This window comes from Cervus canadensis, chromosome 2 (genome assembly GCF_019320065.1).
Source record: "Cervus canadensis isolate Bull #8, Minnesota chromosome 2, ASM1932006v1, whole genome shotgun sequence".
Taxonomy (NCBI): domain Eukaryota; kingdom Metazoa; phylum Chordata; class Mammalia; order Artiodactyla; family Cervidae; genus Cervus; species Cervus canadensis.
The window spans coordinates 51,524,679-51,542,936 of NC_057387.1; the positions used below are offsets into that span (position 1 = coordinate 51,524,679).

The 18,258-nt window shown below is 39.2% G+C and overlaps 1 pseudogene; it reads left to right on the plus strand.

Annotated features, from left to right (window-relative positions):
- Positions 1 to 280: 280 nt before the first annotated feature.
- On the plus strand, positions 281 to 9,382 carry LOC122427675 (annotated as a pseudogene).
- The last annotated feature ends 8,876 nt before the right edge of the window (positions 9,383 to 18,258 follow it).

Below are 18,258 nucleotides of genomic sequence, written 5' to 3' on the forward strand. Positions count from 1 at the left end.
GAAAAAGTAAGTGAAGATTAAGAATCCTTTTTATATATGAAAAGAATTGCAATCACAGGAAATGTCTTTGTAATTGTCAAAGCTAACATATATCTGTCTTCAAACAATCTCTTTGCATGGTATGTTAACTGAAGTAATAAATGAAAATGTTCCAGAATAAGTGTAAGAATGACTTTCTAATTTAGGAGTAGACTCCTAAATCTCTTGTTCTATATGCTTTAAGGGTGACTCCAAGAATGATTCATGGATCTTTGTCCTTGAAGTTCTTCTGAGCAGCATCTTTGTCTATAACAGCATGAGCACCATCAATTTGCAGCAGCTGCAGTATCCTGGAGCAGCTATAGTACCCCTGGAACACCTGCAGTATCCATCCAGGAACTGAACCAACACATTTCATGAATTATGGGAATGGAGATAGTGTCATTTTCTCCTTTCCTGTCCTTTGGCTGTCTTTGGTGGAGCAAAAGGGACCCAGGGTCAAAGAGAGTGATTATACTTTTTAATTAGAGAAATGTAGGAATTGTGGGTAGGGGGTTGCTTTTCCTTAACTAAGTCCTAGCTCTGTGACAGAGCTCACAGAACTCCTTAGGGCCAAGTCTTCTCCAAGACCTGATGGAGTAGAAGATTCCACAGAGTTTGTGAGTTTCTTTCCAGACTTTATCTGGACTGTACAGGATTTTGCCCTGGAGCTAAAGTTAAAGGGTCGCCCTATCACAGAAGACCAATATCTGGAGAATTCCTTGAAGCTGATTCCAGGTATCAGAGCATGACATGGGTAGTGGATGGTTGAATAGAGGGTGGGATCTACTAAATTACTGTCCATCATCTCTGGGCTTGCATTTGTATTTGAGACTAGATCAAAATCTGTAGAAATCATGGCTGGAAAGTGGGTTGCAAAGCTCTAGGGACTAGAGTTGAAGTTCACCAAAGAAAAGTAAAGTGTAAAGTGAAATTATACAAAACCAATTTGTTTTTAACTCAGTCTGTGACTTACCACGCTGATTATAATGGGTGATAAAATCTTTTGAAAACCAGATCCTTGCTTTCCCTCTTTTGGCTTCTGCTTTTCTCCATTGAGGAAACCAAAGGACCTTGTTTTATGACTTGTTAGATATGAAATTACAGTCAAAAGTCTATCTAGTGAAAAAAATTCACACTGATATTATTCTTCTCAAATAACAATATATTTTTTAAAAAAAATTCTGTATAATTATATTCCTCTGAAATGACTTTATAGTCTAAATAAACCTGAAAAAGTATCTTTTCAATCTATGTGCTGTGCTTCATCACTCAGTCATATCTGACTCTCTGTGACCCCACGGAAAGCTCCTCTGTCCATGGGAGTTCTCTAGGCAAGAATACTGAGTGGGTTGCCATGCCCTCCTCCATGGGATCTTCCTGACCCAGGGATCAAACCCTGGTCTCCTGCATTGCAGGTGGATTCTTTACCATCTGAGCCACCAGGGAAGCCCATTCAATCTATACCTTTTCACTATTTCTGATAAATATCAGAACTGTCATTTTACTTTGAATATCATAGCTTTTTCTTAATTCCTACATATTCATTCTATAACTTCAAAATAGTAAATTACTTTAACAGGTTATATTTACAAGACTGAATATCTGTTGAAACAAGGGAGAGATATACTTTCTGACTTATTCATTCTTGCTCCCATGTTTCTATTTATGCTTTCTTAAAACATTTATTGAGAAATTGACAAGACAGAAAAGGATCACTGTTAAGTCAAAGATGAACCCTTACCTCAAAGAGTCTAGAGATTAGTGGTGGCATCTTAAATTACATTTTAGCTGCTTATATCCCTCGGAGGCTTTTGTGAATAGTTAGCTAACTCTGTAACAATTAGTTTTAAGTATCAAAATAGTTTTCCTTAAATGATCAGGTGTCATTCCTAATATTGTCCATTATCGCTTGTTTGTGACTCTTATTTTTGATCCCACAGCTCAATTTCTACATGAGATTGAGTAGTGCAAAAAGTTACATTTGGCCTTCATTCTTCTAGCCATAAGTGCAATAAACATCTAATTGGCAACTACTTTACTGTGTGTAGGTCTGGGGATATCAGTCATAAGTTTCTTTTACTGTATCACATGTCTCCCCAAATTTCTTTCCAGAGTTTTATCTTTGGTGTAAGTTTGATGTGCAAAGAAGTCCTGAATTATAAACATAGGAGTTGTAATAGAGAAGACAACAAAAACATATAAATCCCTATCACAAATGCTGTTACCTCCCTTGTCCCAAGAATATTCCCACTCTAATCTCTGTTTCGGTCCCTTAGGCAAGAATATTAAAGCCCAAATATCCAATCTATGCAGAGAGCGCATCAAGGGTTTTTTCCAGCATGGCAGTGTTTTGTTTTTGACCAGCCTACAAATGACAAAGAACTCTTATCCAATATTGAGAATGTGTCTGAAGACGAACTGAATCCTAAATTCCTGGAATAAACAAGCAATTTCTGTTCTTATATCTTCACAAGTGTAAAGACCAAGACACTTAGAGAGGGAATCACAGTCACTGGGAATTGTTGAGTCTCCTTTTTCCATTTCTGTGGGGCCTAATACATGTTGAATATTTCAAATAATGCATTTTTCAGTATTTTTATTCTATATGGAATTCTGGGTTTATAGATATTCATACTCCATGAAGAAATGTATACATTGTATTTGAATAATTATAGCACTTTCAGGGGTTTACAATTTTCTCTCCAAAACTGAAAACTTTCTCACTATTATCTGTGACTTCCATTTATCTTAAAAATTCCTCCACTGAGAATAAAATCACCATCTGGGTATAAAAACAGAATATACTATTTTCTCAAGAGAAGTCCTTACAATAAATGTTTTTTACAAGGGGAATTCAAAAAATATTTGGAGAGTTTAGAGTGGTCCAAAAAATTTAGCTTGCAAATCCCCAAAGTCCACTCAAAACCTCAAAATTAGAAATAAATATAATCTGATATATGCTGCCACATCTGAATACCTCTGAAATCTATTTTTCTTTTAAATTTTTAAGGAGAAACTATATTTTCCCAATATTCCCTGGCATGTTAAATGAAAGTAGACTATTTTTTAGACATGTTGTCTGGAAAACCATAACAATGAGTTAGTAGGAAAATGAAGGTGATGACAGTAAAAGAGGTAGGTGTGTGTACATGTGTCCATGCATGTATGTGTGACTTAAGAAATCTAGTCTTAGAATCTTGGAGCCTATTGACTAATAACTTGATATTTATTCTGGCTTATTTAGGACTGAGGACTCTGGTTGTGATGTATGTGGATACAATCAATAATGGAGCTGTACCTCATTTGGAGGATGCAGTGACAACTCTGGCCCAGCTAGAGAACTTAGCAGCCATGCAGAAGGCAGCTGACCACTATGGCGAGCAGATGGCTCAGTGACTAAACCTCCCCACAGACACGCTCCAGGAGCTGCTGGGGGTGCATGCAGCCTGTGAGAGGGAAGCCATTACAGTTGTCATGGAGTGCTCCTTCCAGGACAAAAATCAGGAATTCCTAGAAGAGGCTTGTGGTATTTTTTCTTAGTAGTTACTATCTGTCCCCTCCCCTTAAAGAATGAAGCCTAGAGCCCTTATTGACCCCATGGCACATCTCTCACTCAAGGATGAAGTAGACTATTTCTCATCAGGGATGGAGTTTCAAATGACTATATTTCCTCCTTTTCTCTGCCAAATCTCAGGAAGTTTATTTGGAAATGTTTCTGATTCTCTAATGTAAAATCAGTGTAGATATCCTCCTGAAATATATATTTTATGGATTCCAAGCCTATGCAAAAGTCATTTTTAAGGTGGCTTCTTTTTCTGTGGACAAAAACCCACAGCCAGGAACCAAAATTTCTCTTTTCAGACCCTCATTTCAGGCCATTTTCAACATAGGTTGCTCTTTTTTGTACCACTGAAGATAGGATCACTGAATATTGCAACTGCAGTAAATCATAGAGACTGGATAATTCAACTCCAACATTTCAGATGAAGAACCTGAAGGGATGCTAAGAAACTTTCCCATGGTCTTACATAGAGTTTTCAGGGTTAGAAGCAGATCAATTCTTGTGAATGTTATTTTATTCCACACCTACCAACAGAATGCTTTTCTCATGAGAACCAATTCTTCTACCAGATTCCTTGCAAATTTATCACTTCTGTTCTTTGCTTCTGGTGACATCTCTGTACCTTTCTCTTGCAGAGAATCATAAAGAATTATAAGGAGAATTTCCTGCTACAGAATTAAAAGACATCTGCTATATACTGCCAGGGTAAACTTGATGAGCTTTCCAAGGACCTAATGGAAAACCTTTCATCAGGAACTTTCTTTGTTCCTGGAGGTCATGAACTCTATAGGAAAGCAAAGGAAATGCTTGAAAAGGACTATTGCCAAGTGCCCAGGAAAGGAGTGAAGGTGAAGAATAAGGGAAGCATTGGGAGCCTACAGAATAGAGTCCAGGGTGATTTCCTGAAAATTTGAGAGCATAGCTTCAGGTGTGGATAATGAGAGAGCATAGGGATATCATGACAGCTTTAGTTTCCATACATGCTCTTTATTCCTGAGGAGAGAAGGAAAGTTCCTTCCCAAAACATGACAGCATATTTCTGAAATCCTGAGAGACAGAACATACGTTATTATTTCTTCATCCAACAATGTGACATCTAATGTACTAATTGCCTAAATTTACAAGTCAGAGTCTATGTACTTAACACTGAACAACAATGAGAGAGGAAGTGAAATATATAGACAATTGAATATAAAGTTATAATACTCATGAACCTTTGAAAATGCACTACATAAGTGGAAGGAATAGACACAATAATGAGCAATAATGATAGGGCTTCCCTCATGGCTCAGTGGTAAAGGGTCCACCTGTCAATGCAGGAGACACAGGTTTTATCCTCGATCTGGGAAGATCTCACATGCTGTGGAGCAACTAAGCCTGTGTGCCAGTTACTGAGTCTGTGCCCTAGAGTACGGGAGTCGTAATTACTGAAGCCCATGCACCTTAGAGCCTGTGCCCATGCAACAAGAGAAGAAACTGCACTGAGAAGCCTGTGCACCACAATTAGAGAGTGGCCACCACTCACACAACTAGAGAAAAGCCTATGCAGCAATGAAAACCCAGCACAGCCATAAATAAATAAATGATTTTTAAAAGTAATAGTGATAATAATAATCCAATTAATGAATATTGAGCTGTTATTGCCTGTAGCCATAATGTTAAGTTTTTCCTTTATACTCTTTAATTTAATCCTTTTAATAGCATTAAGCAGCACTTATACTTATTGTCAATATTTTAAAGGTCTAACCTGAGAGGGTTAGCATATTAAACTACCTTGTCTAAAGTTATAGGCAGCAAGTAGCAGAGCAAGTTAGAGGCAATATTTCACATTGGGAAGGTAAATAAATGGTTGTCTGAGGAGGCCTTACAAATTGCTGAGGAAAGAAGAGAAGCAAAAGGCAAAGGAGAAAAGGAAAGATATACCCATTTGAATGCAAAGTTCCAAAGAATAGCAGGGAGAGATAAGAAAGCCTTCCTCAGCAATCAAAGCAAAGAAATAGAGGAAAACAATAGAATTGGAAAGACTAGAGATCTCTTCAAGAAAATAGAGATACCAAGGGAATATTTCATGCAAAGATGGGCAGAATAAAGGACAGAAATGGTATAGACCTAACAGAAGCAGAAGATACTAAGAAGAGGTGGCAAGAATACACAGAAGAACTGTACAAAAGAGATCTTCATGACCTAGATAATCATGATGGTGTGATCACTCACCTAGAGCCAGACATCCTGGAATGTGAAGGCAAGTGGACATCACTATGAACAAAGCTAGTGGATGTGATGGAATTCCAGTTGAGCTATTTCAAGTCTTAAAAGATCATGCTGTGAAAGTGCTGCACTCAATATGTCAGCAAATTTGGAAAACTCAGCAGTATCCACAAGACTAGAAAAGGTCAGTTTTCATTCCAATCCCAAAGAAAGGCAATGCCAAAGGATGTTCAACTACCGCACAATTGCACTCATCTCACATGCTAGAAAAGTAATACTCAAAATTCTCCAAGCTAGGCTTCAACAGTACCTGTACCAAGAACTTCCAGATGTTCAAGCTAGATTTAGAAAAGACCGAGGAACCAGAGTTCAAATTGCCAACATCCGTTGGATTGTAGAAAAAGCAAGAGAATTCCAGAAAAAACAAACAAACAAACAAAAAACATGTAGTTTGGCTTCACTGACTATGCTAAAGCCTTTGATTGTGTAGATTACAACAAACTCTGGAAAATTCTTCAAGAAATGGGAATACGAGACCACCTTACTTGCCTCCTGTAAAATCTGTATGCAGGTCAAGATGCAACAGCTAGAACCAGACATGGAACAAGCGGCTGGTTCTAAATCAGGAAAGGAGTACGTCAAGGCTATATATTGTCACCCTGCTTATTTAACTTCTATGCAGAGTACATCATGAGAAACGCTAGGCTGGATGAAGCACAAGCTGGAATCAAGATTGCCAGGAGAAATATATCAATAACCTCAGATATGCAGATGACACCACCCTTATGGCAGAAAGTGAAGAGGAACTAAAGAGTCTCTTGATGAAGGTGAAAGAGGAGAGTGAAAAAGTTGGCTTAAAATTCAACTTTCAAAAAACTAAGCTCATGGCATCTGGTCCCATCTCTCCATGGCAAATAGATGTCAGACTTATTTTCTTGGGCTCCAAAATCACTGCAGATGGTGACTGTAGCCACAAAATTAAAAGACATTTGCTCCTTTGAAGAAAAGCTATGAAAAACATAGAGACATTGCTTTGCCAACAAAAATCTATATAGTTAAAGCTATGTTTTTTTCCAGTAGTCATGCATGGATGTGAGAGTTGAACCATAAAGAAAGCTGAGCACTGAAGAATGGATACTTTTGAACTGTGGTGTTGCAGAAGACTCTTAAGAGTCCCTTGGACTGCAAGGAGATCAAAGGAGTCAATCATAAAGGAAATCAGTCCCAAATATTCATTGGAAGGACTGATGCTGAAGCTGAAGCTCCAATACTTTGGCCCCCTGGTGAAAAGAGCTGATTCATTAGAAAAGATGCTGATGCTGGGAAAGATTGAGGGCAAGAGAAGGGGAAGAAGGTGGACCAAATTGTTGGATGGCAACATCTACTCAATGGATATGAGTTTGAGCAAACTCCAGGATATGGTGAAGGACAGGGAAGCCTGGTATGCTGCAGTCTACGGGGTTACAGAGTCGGACATGACTGAGCGACTGAACAACAAACCAGAGATCTTGGGTTTGTAGAACTGAACATAGTCAGACTGGTTGGAACCGAGAATGATTGGAAGTAAGTAGCACTGGGAGAGACCAGAGAAAGGCAAATCACTCTAAGAATCTTAGACTTGTAAGGAACCGTTGTAGAATTTTAGACTTGAAAAAAAATTATATGGAATGCTTGTTTTTCCAGCACTAATGTCTCCAGTGGAAATCTAAGTTCTGTGCTCCTTCTTGGTTCCTCAGGCAAATGAGGCCCTCCAGAACTTTCTGGAGTCACAGTTTGCGATAGAGAGAATCATCCTGTTTGAAGATGAAGCCCTCAGTGATGGGGAGAAGGCTGTGGTAGGTACAGGGTAGGGTTTGGCTCAAAGGGGAATGGGTAGATTCTTGCTGTGCCCTCTGACAGGTGTGAGAGTACAACCCTGATACAAGGAGCTTCCTCTCTGTCTGTGGAAGAACTCTGCTATATCTGGAAACAGCAAGGGGAATTGTGGCTGGATGGGTTTAGACATCTGCCAGACGAGCTTTTCCCATCACATTCTGAAGTGTGCTCTTGGTGGTGTTGACGCGGGGGTGGGGGGAGGGTGGGGTGGGAGGTGGGGGGTGTCAGGGAGTGTGTGGCAGAATTCAGAGAGTTCTCACCTCCCTTTCCAACTCTGTTTGTCTCTGAGGTAATGAGGGTAGAGATCAGTCCTTACCTTATTTTCCTTCCTCTCTAAAACCTTCCTAGGGTAGTGGACTGGGCTAGAAATGAGATAATTGAGAAGGAACAGGAGCTGCCAGTACAGAAACTGCAGGAGCAGCGTCAGCACATGGTGGCAAAAGAGAGGAGTCTCCAGGAAAATATAGCCCTGCTGACAGAGAAGCTGAAGAGGGAAAGAGAAAACCTCCGAAAAGAGCAGAATATGATGCTGGAGCATAAGCTGAAGGTAAGTCAGGCTGTGGCCTTAGTGGTGCTTGATGGTCATTATCCTGGGTCCTCAGGAAGGCAGGGGTGAAGTTTGCAGCAAGACCATGGAGGGAAGAACCATTGCCATTTACTGCTTGTGACTCATTAAAACCCTGAACTCTTTGAACCCTTCCAAAATCTTTGAATTTTACTGTATAAGTAGACTCTAGAGAGCTCAAGGTAAGTATGGTCCCTGTGCACCCTTGGAGAATATACTGAATAAGAAGGGTTTGAGAGATGGACATCTCTCAGCAGTTCCGGAGAGTTTTAAATGATCCCACAAATCTTGACTTAAAAGATATGCTAACCATATGTATTTAATATTAGCAGAAACTGGTTTTCTTTACCAAGATCATTGCCAATTATAAGGAATCCTGCTATCACCCAAAGATCCTGAGGTAGATCTACGCTGACATGAAACTATTAGAAATGTCAAGACATAAAAACATAAGCAAGTGACAGCTTCTAAACTTGCTGCATTATCTCCAGGTGTGCATAAATATCCAAGTTATCTTATGGCATAGAGGGAATTCTCTCACTGTCCATTTGGACTTATTATAACATATTTCTATAATTTGAGTAACTGTACCATCTTTAGTGCAATCAGATAAAGGCTACCTCTCAACTGGCATTATTTGACTGGAGCATGTTATATGTACTCATGTCAGGTTTAGCCTCCTGGTAAAACTTTAATGGTGTGTGAATATTAGTAAGGCAGTAAATCATGCTTTCTCTCAAAGATCAAGTCCAGGAGATATTGTTTGTTGCAAAACTTTCCTTTTATGATTGAGTAAAAGAGAACAAATTTAGGGGCAAAACAATGATAGTTTAACAAATTTCTTAAATACAAACTGTCATCCTTGAAAAAATAGGGATTTTAAAAATGTTACTTACCTCCTCACTTTATTTTTAGATCTAAGATGCTCTGCTTAATGAAAGATTTAGAATGAAGTCCGAGGTGATAAATGCAGAGATATATCACTTGAAAGAAATGATTGAAAGTGATAAAAATGAGAATATTCCATGGATTACACAAGCCTTGAACAAAGTTGGTGATGACATTACTTCAATATTGAGTTCTCCAGCTAAATTTCTTTGGAATTTTGTGGGACATCGAGGCTTAGTATTTAAAAAGTAGCTCTCCTTTCAAATAAATTATAGAATGTGGACATATTCTCTGGCCTATTTTTGGTGTGTATTGCTTTTCATTTCATTCAGCAAAGCTTTAAATATGAAAAGTGTCTACTAGAAAGTATCAATGCCTGGCCCATGTTGGATAAAATAAGTGAATGGAAACCTTGATATAGCATGTTCACTTTAGGAAATACATGTGTGCAAATCATACAGATGTACATACATACATACATACAAGAGGTTCACTGAAGCATTACTTTAAAAAAATCATTTGGCTGTGTTGGGTCTTAGTTGCTACATGTGGGATCTTCATTGCTGCATTTTTGTTGCCAAGCACAGGCTTCTCTAGTTGTGGCACATGGGCTTTTCTCTAGTTGTGACACAGCCTCAGGACACACAGGCTCTGCATAATTGTGGCACATGGGCTTAGTTGACTCAAGGCATATGGGATCTTAGTTCCCCAACCAGGGATTAAATGTGCATCTCCTGCATCAGAAGGCGGATTCTTAACCACTGGACCATCAGGGAAGTCCCAAGGCATCACTTTCAATTGCAAAAGACCTGATTATATGTAAATGTCCATCTATGTAAATTGGTAACATACATTTTGCATGTACATATACTGAAACATTATGTATTTTGTCAACAAATTAACAGTAGAGGTCTGTATGAGTATGGAGCAATCTTGAAGATATGTCATAGAATGAGAAAAATTTTGTATAATGTGTTCACTGCAAAAAATAAAATTATTATATGAACTCATATATATGTAGATATACAACATCTCTGGGAAGATTCATTAGAAACTGGAGTCATTGTTTTCTTCTGGGGAGAACTACTTAGCATCACAAGTGAAAGGGACCCATGTTTTTCATTATATAGTCTGTCTTTTGAATTTTAAAAAGATGGTATTATAATTTCATTAATAAATTACAGAGAAAACATAAAGTACAAAACTAATAATGATACAAATAAACAGAATGTAAAGTTGACTATTATATAATGTATTTGCTTATTATTTCTAGAAACTATATCAGCCTTCTCAACAGGTTGGATCAGAACACTAGAAAGTATTAAATTTGCATCCTAATCTTATTTTCATTTTGGCTTTAGTTTTTAATCCCTTGTATTTATTTCAAAAATAAGGTATAAACATTCCTCTTACCCTTTGATATCTCAGCTAGATTAGTCTTTACTTCCTATCTTTGAATTATACTTGTAAGGTGTTGGAAGAAAATTACTAAACCTTAGGCGTATGCCTTGGTGAAAGGAATCCCATCATCCTTGAATGTTCAGTGGTGGCCTCTCTGCTGCAGGCAAGAGCAGGAGTGATACACCATTTCAGAACTAGATGCCTGATAATACTGGGGATAATACCTTGACACATGGAGGCCAGGTGCTGGCATTTAAACATCAGAAGTCGAGGACATACAATGATAGTGATGAGAATCATAGTTTGTCTTAGCTCAGGCTGCTGTTACAAATTACCACAGACTGGGCAGCTTAGACTACAAATGTTTATTTCTCCCAGTTCTGGAGGCTGCAAGTCCACAAGCATGTGTCCATATTGTTGGACATTGTCCATATCCTTTTCCAGCTTTATAGATGGTGACATGTGTGTATGCTAAGTCACTTCAGTCATGTCCGACTCTTTGCGACCCCATGGACTGTAGCCCACCACGCTCCTCTGTCCATAGGATTTTCCAGGCAAGAATATGGAGTGGGTTGCCATGCCCTTCTCCAGGGGATCTTCCTGATCCAGAGATCGAAACTGTGTCTTCTGTAGCTCCTACATTGCAGACAGCTTCTTTACCGCTGAGCCACCAGGGAAGCCCATAGATGGTCACTTTTGTCCTCAAATGGTAGGAAGAGAGAAGGGAGTGAGAGAGGGAGAGGGGGAGAGAGAGAGAATTCACATTTCTTTGTTATGAGGGTCCTCACCAGATTCATGAGAGATTCACCCTCATTACCTAATTTCCTCCAAAAAGCCCCACTTCCAAATACCATCATATTGGGAAAACATTGTCAATTAGGGTTTCATTCGATTAATTTTGGAAAGCACACACATTCATTCCGTAACATGATTGTAGTTACAGCCAGTTAGACTTGACTGGAGAAAATTATGAAGATGGCAAATCAAAAAGGACATCTGTAGAGTCAAAAGGGATGAGGAGAAAACAACCAAATGGAATTGAATAAGTTTATCAGGAGGCTGAGACACAGCCCTGATAAAAAGTCAATTTCCTATCCTGACCTGAGCCAATTTTAAACCAAGAACCTATCACCTTGCGGGAGGGGCCAGGATCCCAAGAGAAAGTACCCTATACTCTGGAACAAGGTTCAATGATAATGATTTTCCCAATTCACCTCCTAAGGGACCTCTGGACATATACTTGGTACCTGTGTACTGGAGCAGTGGGAATGTCACATTACAAGGATTCTCAGGATCAGGATCTAAGTTAGTGATACCTAGATACTGGAAAGATATCACAGTCTCCCTGTTAAAGCAGAGGCACATGGGATCTTGGTAATAAATGTGGTCCTGGCCCAGAGACAATTAATTGTGGTCTGCTGCTTTCAAACAAAAGTAAAGTTCATCTGAGGAACCATTAGATATTTTTCTGTACATCTCCATGGAGTATATATAGGAAGAAATGTACTGAATAAGCATTTGCTGGAAAAACAAAAGGCTCACACATGTGTAACTCTTATCAACTGCCAGAATTCCATGAACACTCCATGAGGTAATAGGTTGAATTTTAAACACTAGATTAAGGTCTCTAAAGTGATTTAAGGGATAGCAGAACAAAACTTTCCTAGTATTGTTTCGTCCTCCGCGACTTTATGTACCACAGTCACTGCTTCTGCAAGGATGCTAACATGTCTCCACTAAAAAATTTTAAATCACTCTATCCTGCTGTGGCTTGAAGTGTTCAGAAGGAAGAATCGCCTTGCCTTCTTGAAGGAAGAACTCTTATGAATATGTGACTAATAAATTGAAGAGTTAAGTGTAAAAGCAAACTATTTTATACAAATCTGTTCCCACTGAGAGCTCAAATCAAACATGTGTTCACCCTTCAAGTAGAAACACCCTAAATTGAAGAACAAAAGGCAGGCAGCTTGACTTCTTCAGATTTGACATATAAGTGTATCATTCAGTACTTGTCTTTACTTGACTTATCTCACTTAGTATAATATATTTAAGGTCCATCCAAGTTGTCTCCAATGACAGGATAACCTCCTTTCTCGTGGCTGAATAATATTCTATTGTGTATATGTACCAAGTCTTTTTTTATCCATTCACCTACTAATGGGCATTTAGGTTGTTTTCATATCTTGGCAATTATGAATAATGTTATAATAGACATGAAAGTGCATATGTCTCTTCTGAATGGTGCTTTTATTTCCTTTCAATAAAAATATTAAGACCAACATATATTTGCACTGCTTGCTAAATTCTTATTTTCTACCTGCTGTTGTTCCAGGTTGTATGAAGAGAGAAAAGTAAAATTCTTGTCCTCATGCAGTTTGCCGTCTATAGGAACTTTGCATAAGATTCTTCAGGTAGTAATAAATGGGATTAATATATACATTTTTCTTCTCTGGCTAGAGATTAAGACTCAAAGTTGAGAACAATACTTATGTTTAGCTTCGAACTTATTTATCTTGTTTGAAATATAACTGTTTGTTTTTTGAGGAAATATTCATTATTGAGTCCTAAGGACAAAATATGATAATTAAAACATAGTAAAACTCAGGGGTTACGGTATTTGAAAGAATGGATGACTGCTTGGATGAATGAATAAGTGTGATTTTTTAAAATCATTTCAAGGGGTAATAAATATTTCTTCTATTACTTGTCGTGATAAAAGTAAAAACTTTTTGCTAAGATGTTGTATCCTTGGGACTGATAGACCAAAATACAGACATGATTTCAAGTAGAAGGGTTATATTAGACTGATGTAAGGTTCTCAATAGCTGAATTAGGGGAAGTGGTACAATGTGTAAACTCTCCCATAAAGTAGGGTTTAATCTTTGAACTTGAGAGTCCCAGGATGAGGCTAATCCAAAAGATTTCTGACCCTTGCAAAATACTCAGTGATTTTCCATCTTATGTCTAAATTATTGTCAGAAATAAATATATTTGTTAAAAATGAGTGGAATTAGTGAAGAGGCAATAGGAAATAGCAACCCACTCCAGTGTTCTTGCTTTGGAAATTTAATGGACAGAGGAGCCTGGTGGACTACAGTCCATGGGGCTGCCAAGAGTTGAATATGACTGAGCACACACACATACACAATGGATTATTTCTATCATTTAAAAGTTTGAAAAAGCCATATTGCTATATATGAAGCTAAAATTACTGTTCAGCTATGAATACACTCTAATTTGGGGTTGCCATAATTGGCTTCCCAGGTGGCTCAGATGATAAAATATCTGCCTGCAATGCAGGAGACCTGATATATATATATATATATGTATAACTGAATTCCTTTACTGTATGTATACATGAAACTAATACAACATTGTAAATCAACTATACTTCAAAATAAAGAAAAGTGAAAGTGTTAGTCACTCAGTCGTGTCTGACTCTTTGTGACCCCATGGACTGTAGCCCACCAGGCTCCTCTGTCTATGGGATTTCTCAGGAAAGAATACTGGAGTGGGTTGCCATTCCCTTCTCCAGGGGATCTTCCCGACCCAGGGATTGAACCCAGGTCTCCTACACTGCAGATGGATTCTTTATTGTCTGAGCCACCAGGGAAGCCCAGCATAAAATAAACATTAATTTTAAAAAGAAAAAGAAAATATTGCCGGTATCAAAAGTCTCTTGTAATTCTTTTTATTTCTACTCAGAATAATGTTAAATAAAGAACTGAGGGACTTCTCTGATGGCTGAGTGGCTAAGATTCCACACTCCCAATGCAGGGGGCAGGCCTGGGTTCTACCTCTGATCATGGAACTAAATCCCACATGCTACAACTAAAAAGTTTTCATGCAACTCTACCACTACAGATCCCCCATGCTGAAACGAAGACCAAAGATCCCAAGAGCTGCAACAAAGACCTGACACAGTCAAATAAATAAATATATAAGAAAGTAAATATTTGTTTTAAAAAACTGGTATCGGAATAAAATCCAACACCATCATTAAATGATGATAAGACAAATCTAACTTCTAAGGTTACTGCCTCTTGTACAACATACTTATTTTACAGAGACAAGGGTTTCTTTTGGGTCATAGAACCATGAAGCTAAATCTAAAATGAGATGATAATGGTGATGACGAAGACAATGACAGTAACAAGTACAGTAGTAGAAGGGCTCACATTCATGAAGTCATGTTCGAACATCATGGGGTGGATTTCCCACATTTTGTTTTACCAGGTCAAACACTCAAGATGCTGTAAACCAAACTCAAATGTATACCTGACTGATAAAGCACATGTACTTTTAAACATGATTGCATTTAGTTATTCAGTAAACAGGTATTGACTACTGACCATGTCTTGGACACTATGGAAAGCATTGGGGAAGGCAGCAGGAATACTATGGTTAGTAAAACAGTTATGGTCCCCCTGTACATGCAGTTTTTTAGTTCACAAGTAAGACATCAACAAATTGGCATCCCAACAAGTGTAGTATTTCAATTTCTGAAAAGCACTGAAAAGGACTAGGATACCTGAGGGTAAAGGGATAACCCAAAGTACGTGAGTTGGTAGGAAATGTCTCCCTGAGAAATTCAGGGAGACATATATATATATATATATATATATATATATATACACACACACACACACACACACACACACACACACACACATATGTATATATATATATTCAGGGAGACATATATATATATATATGTATATACTAACCCTAACCCTAACGATATATATATATATATATATATATATATATCCCTCACCCTAACCCTCAGAGAAGGCAATGGCAACCCACTCCAGTGTTCTTGCCTGGAGAATCCCAGGGACGGGGGAGTCTGGTGGGCTCCCGTCTATGGAGTTGCACAGAGTCGGACACGACTGAAGCGACTTAGCAGCAGGAGCAGCAGCAACAACCCTAACCCCTAACCCTAACCCTAACTTTCTTTCTGTTTTATAAATAAATAAATAAATCATATCATTGTTTAGATTCCACATACAAGTGATAGCGCATGGTATTTGTCCTTTTTCTGACTTACTTCACTTAAAATGACAGTCTCTAGGTCCATCCATGTTGCTGCAAATGGCATTATTGCATTCTTTTTTATAGCTGAGTAATATTCCATTGTGTGTGTGTGTGTGTGTGTGTGTGTGTGTGCTCAGTCATGTCTTACTCTTTGAAACCCCATGAACTGTAGCCCTCCAGGCTCCTCTGTCCATGTAAGATGAATTTTTACTAAGAGAAAATTGAGTCAGGAAAGGAATGGATTTCCAAGCATATGGAGACTTTGTTTAAAACTCTTCATTGAGCAACAGTGTGGTATATTGGGTCCTGAATGCAGGTCCATGTGGTAGAGATAGTTTGGGTTTAGAGAGGGGGCAGGCAGGAGCCATATTATGTAGGCCGCAGAGGAGACTGCGTGTTACACTCACTGCAACAGGAAGCTTTCAATTTTTTAAAACTTTTGGACATAAAAATGAAATGATTCCTTGAGGTGTTTTATTTTTTTTAATTCACTGCCTACTGAATGCAAAATGAATTGAAAACAATAAAAAGTAATAAGTCATGACATTAGTCCTGGCAATAGTCCCACCTGCAGCTCACTATGAAAGGCAGAGGAACCAGAGATCAAATTGCCAACATCCACTGGATCATCAAAAAAGCAAGAGAGTTCCAGAAAAACATCTATGTCTGCTTTATTGACTACGCCAAAGCCTTCGACTATGTGGATCACAATAAACTGTGGAAAATTCTGAAGGAGATGGGCATACCAGACCACCTGACCTGCCTCTTGAGAAACTTGTATGCAGGTCAGGAAGCAACAGTTAGAACTGGACATGGAACAACAGACTGGTTCCAAATAGGAAAAGGAGTACATCAAGGCTGTATATTGTCACCCTGCTTATTTAACTTATATGCAGAGTACATCATGAGAAGTGCTGGGCTGGAAGAAGTACAAGCTGGATTCAAGATTGCCGGGAGAAATATCAATAACCTCAGATATGCAGATGACACCACCCTTATGGCAGAAAGTGAAGAGGAACTAAAAAGCCTCTTGATGAAAGTGAAAGAGGAGAGTGAAAAAGTTGGCTTAAAGCTCAACATTCAGAAAACTAAGATCATGGCAGCCAGTCCCATCACTTCATGGCAAATAGATGGGGAAACAGTGGAAACAGTGTCAGACTTTATTTTTCTGGGCTCCAAAATCATTGCAGATGGTGATTGCAGCCATGAAATTAAAAGATGCTTACTCCTTGGAAGGAAAGTTATGACCAACCTAGATAGCATATTAAAAAGCAGAGACATTACTTTGCCAGAAAAGGTCTGTCTGGTCAAGGCTATGGTTTTTCCAGTGGTCATGTATGGATGTGAGAGTTGGACTGTGAAGAAAGTTGAGCGCCGAAAAATTGATGCTTTTGAACTGTGATGTTGGAGAAGAGTCTTGAGAGTCCCTTGGACTGCAAGGAGATCCAACCAGTCCATTCTAAAGGAGATCAGTCCTGGGTGTTCATTGGAAGGACTGATGCTGAGGCTGAAACGCCAATACTTTGGCCACCTCATGCGAAGAGTTGGCTCATTGGAAAAGACCCCGATGTTGGGAAGGATTGGGGGCAAGAGGAGAAGGGGACGACAGAGGATGAGATGACTGGATGGCATCACTGACTCGATGGACATGAGTTTGGGTAAGCTCCAAGAGTTGGTGATGGACAGGGAGGCCTGGCATGCTGCAATTCATGGGGTCGCAAAGAGTCAGACATGACTGAATGACTGAACTGAACTGAACTGAACTGAAGGCTTGTATACCCATCAAAGTTTTGACGAGCAAAGAAGTCTTAGGAAAAGAGATGCGTCTTACAGTACATCTTTAATGGAATCTGCTATACTCACATGACTTTTATATAGCCTGCATTTGGGAGTGGAGTTTATAGGAGCTGATATTTCCAATTCCACCTCAGATAAATTCCGGTCCAAAAACTGAGTGTTCACCATCACCGTGACTAAAAATTCATGCTACAATAGATCAGACAATGACCCAGTATGGTCTCAGCTTGTCGGGGAAAACCAACCAAATGTCATATTGTAGGAATAAAATAGTCATTCGTAGTTGATTTTCCCTTTAAGACATGCTTGTTAGGGTCTCTAGAGGAGGATCTGCCACTTTGGTGCCCCAGATGGTGATACCAGGGATACCAGTTGTTATGCCCGATGTCCGAATCCCCGAGGGGGAGGAGAGAAGGCTTCCAAGGCAATGCAACTCACAAAAAGGGAAGTTTATTGCTGACCCGAGTCAGGGCTCCTGCCGCAGCCAAAGCAGTGGTGCGGGGTCAGAGAGCCCCGAGCCCAAGCTGTTACACAAATTTATAGGGTGAGCATAAGCAGTTGGTAGCTGGCTTAAGTGGATTGGTTACATGTTTGCGAAGCAATTTTATTGGTCCAAACTTTCGCGGGCCTTTTTTCAAACTTGGGCATTCGTGGGCTTTTCAGCTTTCCCCTGATAGGTTCCCTTTTTCTTACTGGGCGCATGTTGATTGGCTGGCTCCAGGTGGCCTGATGGGGGTAGGGAATCTTACCATTTCGGGGGAAACCGCAACTTAGGTCCGGGCCACCTGTCATGGTGTTAGCCTTGGCAGCCTCACACCAGCCAGCAGCAAGGCCCCAGCAACCCTAGAGGCACAAGTCTGGACAAGTAGACACCAAGGGGCAACTCTGCCAGAGGCAGTGGAGG